The following is a 12523-nucleotide window of genomic DNA, read 5'->3' on the forward strand; positions in this document are numbered from 1 at the left end:
GAGATCACTGACATTATCTGGTGGCTGGTATCCTCTGCAATTTGCAATGGCTGCCCCCCCCCCAGCCTTGTCCTCTTAGAGAGGCTCTCAGGCAGGATGGAAGCAAGTTCCCTTCCTCACCATGGCAATATTTTGCCAGAGATGGAGATGGTACCTCCAAGGAGGGAGGTAGCTTTGGCAAACTAAAAACTTCAAACTAAAGATTCGTGAAAAGGCCTTAGCCACCAAAGACTTTTTGGACTTTCTCTGGTACAGAAAGTCCAAAAGTGCTAAGGCCTTTGATGCTAAGTCACTTTCCTATGTGCAGATGGAACTTTCCCTCTCTAGTTCTCATACTGGGAGCTCCCCTAGAAGGAACCCAAATACCTTCCTTCCTAACACCTCATTAACTAAAAAGAAAGACACCAGTGTCACCACAAGACAACAGACCTGGTCACAAACCATTATCTGTTCTTTGGCCCCATGCAGCTGCCAAGAAAATTACTGCTAACTTTGTCTGCCCTTTGGACCCACCACTTCCCTCTAAAAATCATTTACTCCTTCAAAGAATGACTGCAGTCCCTACCTCCTTCCATTTCCTGCTCTGAAAAGTGAATTGCAGCCTCATTATCTGTGAGCTAAACTTCTTGGGCAACCTCATATTCTAGATGGGTTCCATATAAGTAAGTGTGCATGGGAAGTCTTTTGTATACTTTTCTCCTACTGTTGCCAGACCCGCAAAGGGGGGGATAAAGAACTTCCTTTTGTCCCTAAAGCTTCATGAAAACTATACAAGAAACCAGTCATCCAGCCAAGAAATGTCTTCTTGAGAGCATGCACAGCTTTTCTTGTGGGTTATGTCCTCAGTCTTACATTCAGAAACTTGAATGGGGCATAAGCCACTGGCCTGGCTTCCATCACCATCCAGTGCATAAATTCCATCACCAGGACCATTTTTCTCCCATGCATACACCTTCTTCTGGAAGCAGGAATTGACTTCTCTAGCTGTCATTTATTTCTTCAATGGATATGTGATAGAGCATCTTTCATGTTCTAGTTTCTGATTCTGAAGAAGCAGAAATGAATAAGACATCATCATCATCATCATCATCATCATCATCATCATCATCCTCATCATCTAGGAAAAGAGACATAGAAACAGGCAGTAGGAAAACAGGCAGCAGATGCAGTCCCCAGAGAGGTTCAAAAGAGAGCAACTAAACCCTGTGTCCTAATGGCATACAAATAAAATAAAACAGTTCATTATTAAGTCCATCTACTCTTGAGCCACATGGTGGTTAGAAAGATCCCACCTCTCACTGACTGCTTCCTATTATAACCTCTACAGTTATCTGTCTACTCTGCTCATCACCTTTTCCTTATAGGATTGTGGCTCCTAAATTCACCTCTTCAGCAGAAGACCAGTCACAATTCCCACAGCCAAACCAGCAGGGAAAACCTGTAATCCTATTGAGAAAGAGAAACCGGTTTAGAGACCAGTCAACTATCAGGCTGGGTAAGTCTTTTAACCTCTGTTTTTCTGCATTCTCAGGTATCTAACAAATCTGCATTACAATATTACTGTGAGGAATAAAAGAAATCGTGAATGTTTGATCTTGAACACTAAGGCCAAGTTTCCTGGAAGATTTTCCTCGACTTATATTTTGAATTTCCTAGAGACTTGAGGAAGGATGTATATTTCCTCTGGATTTTTAGTGTGTGGGGAGGGTGGGGACGTGTTAAAAAACTGAAACTCTGGCTTAGGTCAGTTTCTTAGCCTATTTAGAAATGACCATTTATGAAGAATGATAAGGACAAAAGCTTTTATGATAACTAATTTTAGGTGTCAACTTGACTGAGTTAAGGGATGCCCAGATGGCTGACAAAACATTATTATATCTGTGTGTGTCTATAAGGGTGATTGGGGAAAGGACCAGTATTTGAATCCAGGCATGAAGAAAGATCTGCCTTTACCAACCTAAATGGGTATCAGCCAATCTTTTGGGGGCTCAGCATCAGAAATCCTAGTTCTTGGACCTTTGGACCCAGGGTCTCACTAAAGCCATTTCCACTTCTTGACTTCATTCTCAGGGCTTCAGATGGAAAATAACAGGACCTCTCAACCTCATAAGACACCTGACCAATTTATCGCTATACTTGTCTCATGGTTTTCTCTATTCCCCCACCCTCAGGTCCTGGAGCTTGAACTGTGGGCCTTACCCTTTTTTTGCTCAAGGCTAGCACTCTACCACTTGAGCCACAGCACCACTTCCAGCTTTTTCTGGATAAGAGTCTCATAGAATTTCCTACCTGGTTTGGGTGGCTGTTTTAACTAAACAAGAAAATACAATGCTTCAGCATTTCCATCTCAGCACATTTTTTGGTCAAATACATGGACATATTATATATATAGAGAGAGAGAGATACATGTTATACATAATGTATAATTATTTATAACAAATATATATGCTAATAGATTAGGGACACTATTAACTATACACTATGCACTGGGGGGAGAAAGGTAAGAGTTTTAAAAAGTAATTGAAATAGAAATTGAAATAATTTCCTCCACAGACAGTGGTGACTTCTCTCTATACTACCTCAGAGGAAACAGAGAAGTATTATGGAAAGGGACAAGAAGAAGCCAGCATCAATAACATGTGGCAGATGCTACGGAAGATTCACGGGAGTTTCCTATCTTAACAGTCCAAGCTAAAATTGTCTCCCAACACTTTTGAAAACAGCAAGATTTCCCCACTAGATGCAATGGCCTGAGGAGTTGACCAAGGCTCCAGATCCCTTCTTGGCAATGATATGACACCAATTTTCAGCAGGTTCCTCTCAAAGCACCTGCTGGGTTTTGCTAATGTGATGTAATTTCCTTTTTTTTTCTTTTCTTTTTTTTAAATTGTCTTAAAAAAGAAGTGTTTATTTGGCAAGATGACAAAGTCTTGGTAACATTCTAGCAGGATATAGGAATATACCTCCCCCCCCCCGCAAGGATTTGACATTTTACTTGAATACACAGTAAAATGGAAATTATAAAACAGCTCATTTAACTCCAACTTTGGTTTCAACTAGTTTTTTTTTAATTTTAATCATTTTTAAGTGGTTATATAAAATAGGTGTCATTTAACAAAGCAGTTTGTGAATACGGTGCATCTTGATCAGTATCGCCCCTTCAACATTTTCACCCCCAGGAAATATGATTTCTTCATGGACTTTGAGACAAATTGGCCCGGAATGGGGAGGTCAGTGTCTTTGTACACATGGTCATGGAGTTTGGGAGACTACTCTCTTTTTTCACTTGACTGCCTAAGGAGAAAAGAGCCTGGGAGCCTTTTCTTGCCCCTCTAAGAAGGAAGACTGATGATAAGGTTTTTCATTATCCTGCACTGCTTCATCTCACTACAGACCTTCCTTAGGAAAGGTGAATACTGTGGGAGGGCTGATATCATGGCAGGTGCACATACACTCACATACATACATACTCACGTACTAATTTCATGTAAGCCTGCACGCTCAGAGTCACATGCACACATGCACACGCGTGCCTGCATGCACACATATGTACAAGCACATGTGGACACAGATGCACACATATTCCACATATTCCCTCATGCTTACATATGCAAGTTTGCATGCACACGTGTGTATACACACACACATACTTACTACAACCTGGATCTGATATCTTCTTCTTCAGCTGTCTGCACATTAGGACAGACAGAAGTGAGAAAAAGCAAGTCTCTGAGGTTTCATATTCCCAGTAGATGGAGTACAACTTGGAAGCTGAAATAAAAAGCCAGGGATGCTGGTATTCTGGCTGGCCTCCCTCTGAGAACACCCACAGCTCTGAAAGCTTCATCAATTGCCCATTGTTTGCTGTGAAATTAAGAAGATAAGAGAGTAGAGGAAGTTAGTCTAAAATGCTAAGAGGCAGGCAGTTACAATCTCCCATCTTCAGCTGCCAGCCTTCTGACAAAATGTTTGCCTTTCAAAGGTAGATTGTACCTTGTGGATCTCTCTCCCTCCCTCCCTCCCTCCCTCCCTCCCTCCCTCCCTCCCCTCCCTCCCTCCCTCCCTCCCTCCCTCCTCTCTCTCTCTCTCTCTCTCTCTCTCTCTCTCTCTCTCTCTCTCTCTCTCTCTCTCTCTCTCTCTCTCTCTCTCTCTCTCTCCCCCCCTCCCTCCTTTTTTCTCCTCTCCCCCTTCTCTCCCCCTTCTCTATCCTCTCTTCTCTCCTCCCTCTTATCTCCCCAGGACCATTGCCTCCCCTACTCTACCCCCTCCCCCAACCCTTCCCTTCTCCCATTCTTCACCTAATATTCTCTCCTTTCCTCTCCTCTTCTCCTCCTCCTCCACTCCCTGGGAGGCTTAGACCTACTATAGGTCACTAGGAGACAGGGGGATAGGGTGGAGTCTCTAACGTAGGTGAACTTGTTATGTGTCTAAGGTTGAAAGAAGGCAGATGACAGAAACCAGAGCCAAGAAGACCAGGAACCCATAGTCCAGGTGGGGAAGGCTAGAGCCTGCTAGCTCACCAGGCCTCACATTTTGTAATTTTCCATTTTTATTTTTACGTTTCAAGAAATGCTAAATATTAGACTAGCTGTTGTTAAGGGTGTTTTTCAGTTTAGTGGAGCTACTCCATGCCTCTCTGAAATACAGGAAGGATGGCTGTCCACTCTGAACCATCAACCAGCCAACTCTGGACAGAACAAAATCCATGGTGGGTTTTCTGACCTTGGAGGATAGGAAATTTGATCACAAGACCACTTCAGCTCACAAAAGTCCTCCAACAGCAACTTTCCATAGCACCCACATCACAGAGGCTAACTATGGGTTCTCTGAAAGGAAAATGCATTCTATCCAAAGCAACTTATTTAAAAACTTTTGAGATAGATGGATTCTCTTATGCAATTCAGAGACAAGCAAAAGCCACGATCTGAAAACTAGAAGGCAAATGAGGATTCAGTTGGGAATGTCAAAGCATGCCCTGTTTTACTTAGGGTCCACCAAGAGACCCAAAATGAGGCCAGGAACTTCCAATCCCCACCCTAAATGTTCCCAGAGGTCAGCATGATCTCTACGTACTTCCTCCATCTCTATTGAAAACCCCAAAGACATGACTCCCAGACAGAGGGCTGGAAGAACGTCAGGAAAATATAGTACTCAGGAGCTCTGAGTCCGGGGTGGCTCAAGCAGAGGGAGGCCTTTACTCAAGGCAGATTTTAATCACGTCTGTAATCCTAGCTATTCAAGAGGCTGAGATCTGAAGACTGCAGTCTGCAGCTAGCCTAGAAAGGACAGCCTATGAGACTCTTATCTCCAATTATCTAGCAAAATATCCAAACGTGGAGCTATGGCTAAAGTGGCAGAACACCAGCCTTGAGTGAAAAAGCTTCAGGGATAGTGTGAGGAAGCCCTGTGTGCAAGTCCCAGTACCAGCACCAATTTAAAAAAAAAAAAACAATACAATAAGCACCAGGACCTCTGCAATAGAATATTGACACACAGGAGAGAGATTAGAGTTCAACTGCAAATAATTATATGGCACACAGAGCCAAAGAGCAGGGTACATGTTAGTGGATAGAAAATTACTGAAAAGCATAAGTTTCCTGGAAAGGAGACTGGTGCATGATTCAGGCAGAAAAGAGTTTATTAGGGGGAGAGCAAACTGCCAGCCCACACAAGGTGGACACTTGTGGAGACAGAAGAAGGCTGGAACTGTGGGTGAGAGGGATTATATAGGGAGAGGCAGGAGGTGTGGCCACAGCAGATGCGGAAGTGATCTCAGAACCTGGGGAACCTCTCACTGTCCAAAGGAGACATGACTGGGGCAGTTCAGGAAGTGACCTCAGTGGATGAGGAAATGACCTCACAGTCTGGAGTCCTGACTCAGAGTCAAGTGATTTGACAGTCAAGTGATTACTGGTTTCGGGCAGGTGATTTCTGGTGAGACTATGCATTGTCTTTCACAAAGAGGGATGGGGGGGAGGAGTCTGTTCTCCCTGGCAGAGCTAATAATAAGAAACATGGGGTTAAAGGGGTTTCTGGATAAACTGACCACAGTAATTATACATCCCCTTGGGGATGCAGATGATGACAGATCTGATCAGGTAGGGAGGGTGATTAGATAGTAAGGGCAAGGGGTTCTTGCTAAACTGACTTAGCAGGACTCGTGTTTCCATTGGAGTGTATAAGAAAACACAGAGTTGGACCTATGAGAAGGGGCCTATGGCTGGCTAAAGTTTAGCCAAGCAAAGAATCTATCATGACCCACACCCAGTACAGTCATCCTGTAACCTTGCCCTTAATCAGAGATGCCCCTCCAAGAAATCATCTCCAGCTATGAAACTTTTAGCACTGGTCAACTTGACTTTCAATGGATGTTGTTGTGGACAGTATTCTGGGGTTCATATCTCATTGGACAACCAGCTATACCATTAGAACAAAGTCCTTGAAAACACAAATTACATGTCCCCAAAATCTAGAATAGAAACCCTCACCCAGTGTGCTTTCAACAAATGATCGACTTCCACATGTGAATGGATGAATGAGTGAATGAATGTATGAACATGTACTGATAAGGTAACTGAGGGTCCAAGGGTTCCCATCATGTGCCCAGGGCCACGCAAGCCAGTAAGTTGAAGAGCTGGTATTCCAACCCATGGCTGTGTGATCTCGCCTCTCAGGAGACATGGCCGAGGAAAGTCCTGATGAATCAGGCTCTGACCTGTTAAATACAAATGCTTGGCAATATCAAATAGCACACTCCAGACCAAAATAGTTGCCATAACTTCTCCAACCGACACTCGACATAATGGCCTCAGGAGAACACGTGTTGCCAGCCACCCACGTCTGTGTCCCTTTAACACCCGACTGTCTGTCCTCACATGCTACTTCTCTGCAATGCCTGGAATTAGACAAAGCATGCCCAGGCCCTGCCCTTTGGAAGCTCAGCAATCTAGAACAAACACTGAGGCACACAGGGCTGGTCTTATGAGCTGGCAACCACATGGTCTGATTTTAGAGACTGGGGAAACTTAGGTCCAAAAATATCTACCCCTCCCAAATGCCACAGTGCCTGGAATTCCACCATTAGAAAGATATTTCTGGAAGTTTAAGCACTATCTCTGATTCTGAGTCACTTCGTTTTAGGTACATTTTTTTAAAGTTAGATTTAGATTTTTTTTTTAATTTAAGGCCAATGCTATTTGCCTTTTAATAAATGGGGTGATCTTATTCACATTTATTACTGTGATACTTTTGCGTTTCACCATTCTATCATCTGTATAGTTTTACTTTCAATGCTACCTTTGTTTCCCTTAATTATTTTAAATTTTCCCTTTTAAATAAGATGCTGAACTTTGTATTTTTCAATATGCTTCAGAAATCAAATATCTTCAAGCTAATAAAAGAAGTTTTTAATGATCTTACCCACTAATCCCATCCATCTCCTTTCCACCTACTCCCGCCAGCCCCGTCAATATTCACTTCTTTTTATTATGTTGGATTTTTTTCCTTTTTTTCTGATGACATTGTCCTTATTTTTACATTTGATAGGGTGTTTTCGTTTTTTGTTTTGTTTTCATGAACTTCATTTAAATTAAGTAAAAATCTGGACAAGATCCTGGGCACCCAACATCAGAATCTCTAAAATGAAGTAAATGTTCAAATTTCTTCTATTCAGTACCCACAGGGTTCCTAGGACAAAGAAGAGGAAAGAGGGAAGAGGCTTACAGTAAAGGAGATGGCAAGCAAAATGGGACAACTGAATACTTTCCCATCTTGCTTTTTTGCTGAACAGAGAAACAAGGTGGGAACATAATGCAAACTAAACAAACATTCCCAGAGGGCAGCGCGATTTTGATTTCAGATGCTTTTTGTTACAGGGAAGACAGAAGTAAGACACAATCATAGTGTGATCAAAGGTTGGCACAGTGGGGGATTGGCGTGGGAGGTGGGTGGAGAGAGGGAAGCACTGAACTTTCCAGGGAGTCCTTTTGCGAATTTGCTCCTGGACATCAAACTTGGAGAGAATCTTTCAGCTATAACCCAACCCATGTCACCTAGTGTGCACACAGCCCCTAGCCAGGCAAGGACTCTTGCTGTGGGATGGGGCCTACACACAAAAATAACAGACTCCTCCTGCTCGAATGCAAGCTGAATTCTTTCTGAAACTACCCTGGCTTTCTTTTTCTCAGCCCCTTGTGAGAACACAGGAAACTCTGCTTCCCCAATCCTGAAATATCTGCCTCAGGAAGGAAGGGATATTGTCTTTCCAGGGTCCCTTGCTTGTGAACCAGTTCCACAGTTCTCTTTGTAAAGGCACCACAAAAGCAAACCAATGCAGGCTTTCCTCTGCAAAGGACAAGTTTGAAAAATAATGAACGAATCAACTTCAACAAAGAGGAGAGAGGAAGGGCACAGAACGAGTACAAACTTCATAGGAACCAGTCGAAACACAGCCCCAAAGAAATGTTTTATTATTGTTGGGTTTTGTTTTGTAGCTATTTAAGAGGGATGGGTGCTTGTTAAAAAGATAAATCATTTTGTTTCCTTTTCCACATTCTTGCCCTACTTAGGGAATTTCTGTTAATTTACCTTTCATCAGATCAAAGTGAAATTCATTTTGTATGCTCTGTAGAAAGCATATAAGCCTTTGGTTATTTCACTTATATTTTATGATCGATTTCTATATATAAATAGGAGAAGTCAGACATCTTGAGAGATGACTATAATTGGGTTGGGCATGATAGCTCACACTTGCAATTCCAACTACTCAGGGAGGTAAAGATAGGAAGACCCAGGTTCTAGGCCAGCCCAGGCATATAGACTATGTAGCTGAAAAGTATAGCTAAAAAAAAAAAAAAAAAAAATCTAAAAGCAATAGAACCAGAGGCATGGCTCATAACAGAGTGCAAGAGGCCCGGCGTTCAATCCCCAGTGTGGCCAAGAAAAAGAAACAGAGATGAGTATAATTGAATTAGAATGCTTTCATACTATTGAACTATTTTAATTTAAAATATTTGCAGAGACATAGGGGTGGTTTGGACTTCTGGCATTGCCTTGCTAATCCATTCCAACATTCTGTGTTTCTAGAAGCAGAAAAGGCATTGTACTCGACAGTCCCTTCTAGGCCACCACTATAATGTCTCTGAGGCAAACACCGCCACTAGTCAAGCCCACACCAACCTCAGATGGCCTTTTCTTTCAACTCTCACAACAAACCCACCTTTCTGTAACAGGCTACCATTTAAGACCCAGCAATGAATTTTTAAAGAAAAAATGTGTGCTGAGGTCAGTAAATTCCAGAGCCATTTCTCTTTCTGTCTGTTCCTAAGGACTCACCACCACAGACCTGAGGTGTTATTTGTATACCAAACACAGTAAGGTAAGTAAAAAAAAAAATATAGAGAGAGAAATAGAAAAATGTTAAGCACTGGGCCTCCAACTTCTAAAAGGAACTACTACTAAGGGCACTATTTTCTCAGTTCTTAACTACCATTCTAATGAACCATTTCTACTTTTTTCTAGCACCTTCCAAGCTGGCTCTGTTCAAGATCTGATCCTCCCTAACCACATCTCCCCTCCAGTAGCCCACCCAAGTGGCCCTACCTCCAGTCTCCTCTAGCCCCTACTGTGCCTCTCTGAGCAGCTCCAAGGATGTCCCGTGGAGGAGCAGGAACAAAAAGCCTTTTACAAATTCTCCCAGGCACAGCCAAGCCAGGCAGCTTTGAGGACCCTGCCAAGGAGGGCGAAGGCCTTGCTTTGAAAATGTTTCTGCAGTTTGCTGACTTGGCAAAGCCCTGGGACAGAGGCTTGTAGGGAAGAAAGGCCTTGGCTGAGCTTCCCTGCAGGGCAGCCCCTGCTCTTTTCTTCGGGTCCATTTGACACCTTCAAGGGTACTTACTGGTAGGCTGAAGCCTGGTGAATGAGGACTGGTACTCAGGGACCCTCTCCCTGACTGCAGCCATAAGTCAGGACACACGCTTCCCTTGCTGTTAAGTAATGGTTGAGAAAGGGACAGCAGTGCTCCCTGTTTATGGGATAGCAGAAAGGCTGAGATCAGTCCGAAAAGGGAACAATAGAAAACCCACCCTCCACGGGAGCCTTTTCTTCAGTGTTTTAAGCAGCCATCAGGTAGGTCATTCAGCATACAGAAGCACCTAGGGGAATATGGCTGTCCTTCCTGTGTGTGGATTTCTTTGTGCTAACTCTGTTTCCTCCTCTGTAAAATAGGCCTAAGGGACCTGAGCCCCTAAGGATCACTCAACAAAGTCCCACTGCGTGACAATTTGCACATTCAGATCCTAAAGGAGCCCCAGCCGAGGGTGAATAATAACAGCAACTGGGAAGACAGGGAAGCCACCTAGCCTGGGCCTGCCCTCTGCCCATCTGTTTATTTTTCCTGAGTTGGTCTAAAAGGGCTTCAAGGCCCCAGACTCCAAGCACATAGGCCTCTTCCTCCACCCCCTCCCAGAAAGAGTGCAGAGGGCAGTGTTATTCAAGGTCACTTGAAGGAGGCAAAGACTTACCTACCACAAAGGATCCTTGTGAAAGGGTAAAGTCCCAGGATTAAGGACAGAACTCCCACTGGAGAGAAAGCTCTGGAAGGCTCCTTGATGAAATTTTAGGAGCTACAGAAAAGCCTGGGGGTGGACTCCATGGCAGAGCACTTCCCTAGTATTTAGGAGGCATTAGGTTCTAGATCACACACACACACACACACACACACACACACACACACACACACACACCCTAGTAACTTCTGGAAGGCAGAATGACAAACCAGACTTTCAGTATGAGAAAAGACACACCCTCCAGGTGGAGGAAGCACAAACAGCACATCTAGAATTAAAAGAGCAATCTGTCTGGGAACCCCAATTAGGACTCTTGCCTTCCTCCCAAGCCAGGTGCAGGCTGGAGGTTGGTGCAACTGCCTACCTCTCTCTAGGCACTTACACACACACACACACACACACACACACACACACACACTCACTCACTCACTCTGTGCAACCGCGCCAGCTCCACAGGGAAGTGCCAAGGCCAAGCTGGAAGCTTCATGCAGGTGCAGGAAAGTACACCAAAGCATCTTCTTAAGAAGTAAACAATGCTGCCTGATTTAGCTCCATCTTTTTTTTTTCCTGTGTGTCTTTGAAGTGACAGTTTCTAGGGAAACCTTCAATATCTTGGGAAGGAAGATTGAGGACACAGTGTCACAGGGAAGTCACTGAAGCCATGCACCCACTGGGCCAACCACCTCCTCAGCACAGGTCTACAGGGTGTACCAGGAATCACAGTCACACGCTGACATCCTCAACAGTCTCCTCTGCTGATGACCCAGAAGAGTAGCCAGATCAACACTAACACACAGTGGACAGAAGTCCAGAGGTGCGGAGAGAAAGTACTGAAGGGAAATTCATTTATCTTACAGACTGAAACCTTCAGAGACAGCTGACTTCTGAAATGCCATAGCCAGCTCATGTGTGGGGGACAAAAAGGAGTGGGGAGACCAGAAAGGGCCACCCCAACTGAACCACTCCTAGAGGGCCTTGAAAATGACCACTGCTGGGCCATGTTCATTTGTACCTGAAAATAATTCCATCTTTACCTGAAAATCTTTGCTAGCATGCTGGGAGGCCATACAGTAGAGATGAACAAGTATTGGAATCATCTTGAAGAGTTGGTGATCCCAGGAAAGTGCTGAAGCTGGATGGCCAAGCCTGTGGAAAGAGGAAGAACTAGATGACCCAGATTTTCAAACCGACTGCACTGGGGATGGGTAGTAAGGCAACATGCCTGAAATAGTGAATGTAGAATGATAGAGGGTTTGGGGACAATGTTGAATTTGGTAACAAAAACAACAACAATAACAAAAAGCCAGGTTTGAACTGCCAGCAATAGAAAAGAAAGGTCTAGAAATCACTGAATTAGGTAGCTTTGACACCAGCAGCCCAGGAAGAGTTTGGTTGTAGATTAAGAGCATTGATTTTTTTTCCTATTCAGTAAAAGGCATAAGAGTCATAGATTCCAGAGAGGTTGACAGGACTGTCCCTGTCACACTAGAAAACCTGGGAGCTCTAGAACAACTCCAGACCTGTTTAGCAGCTGTGGTTGTAATTAGGTCAATTCTCAGACTTGAGGGGGTGCATCGTGATTGCCTAGGGTGTGCTGACAACTCAGGCCTCACCCTGGTTCGGATGGTGTCAATGTCTCCAGAATAAAACGCTGAATCCAAGTTACCTAGACACAAAAATGAAAAGTCAGGGAGATTCCTTTAAACTTTGAGCTTCTTTCTTATTAACTAACTAGAAATATCACCACCTGTTTACCTAGAAGCTAAATGATCTCTTCAACTGATTAACTGAAATTCATTCCTACTAGCCAGCAGAAAGGTCTGTGAAATTCACCTCAGGGTAAAGTCAGGAGCAAAGGCTACTTCGTGGGAGACCAGAGTTGAAACCCAAGGCATAAAGGAAGAGATGGTAGGAGGGAAGAGTTAATAGAATGGCTGGCAAATAGCTTGGCAATTATG

The sequence above is a fragment of the Megascapheus bottae genome, chromosome 11 (genome assembly GCF_031878675.1).
Source record: "Megascapheus bottae isolate mThoBot1 chromosome 11, mThoBot2.hap1, whole genome shotgun sequence".
NCBI classification, from domain to species: Eukaryota; Metazoa; Chordata; class Mammalia; order Rodentia; family Geomyidae; genus Megascapheus; species Megascapheus bottae.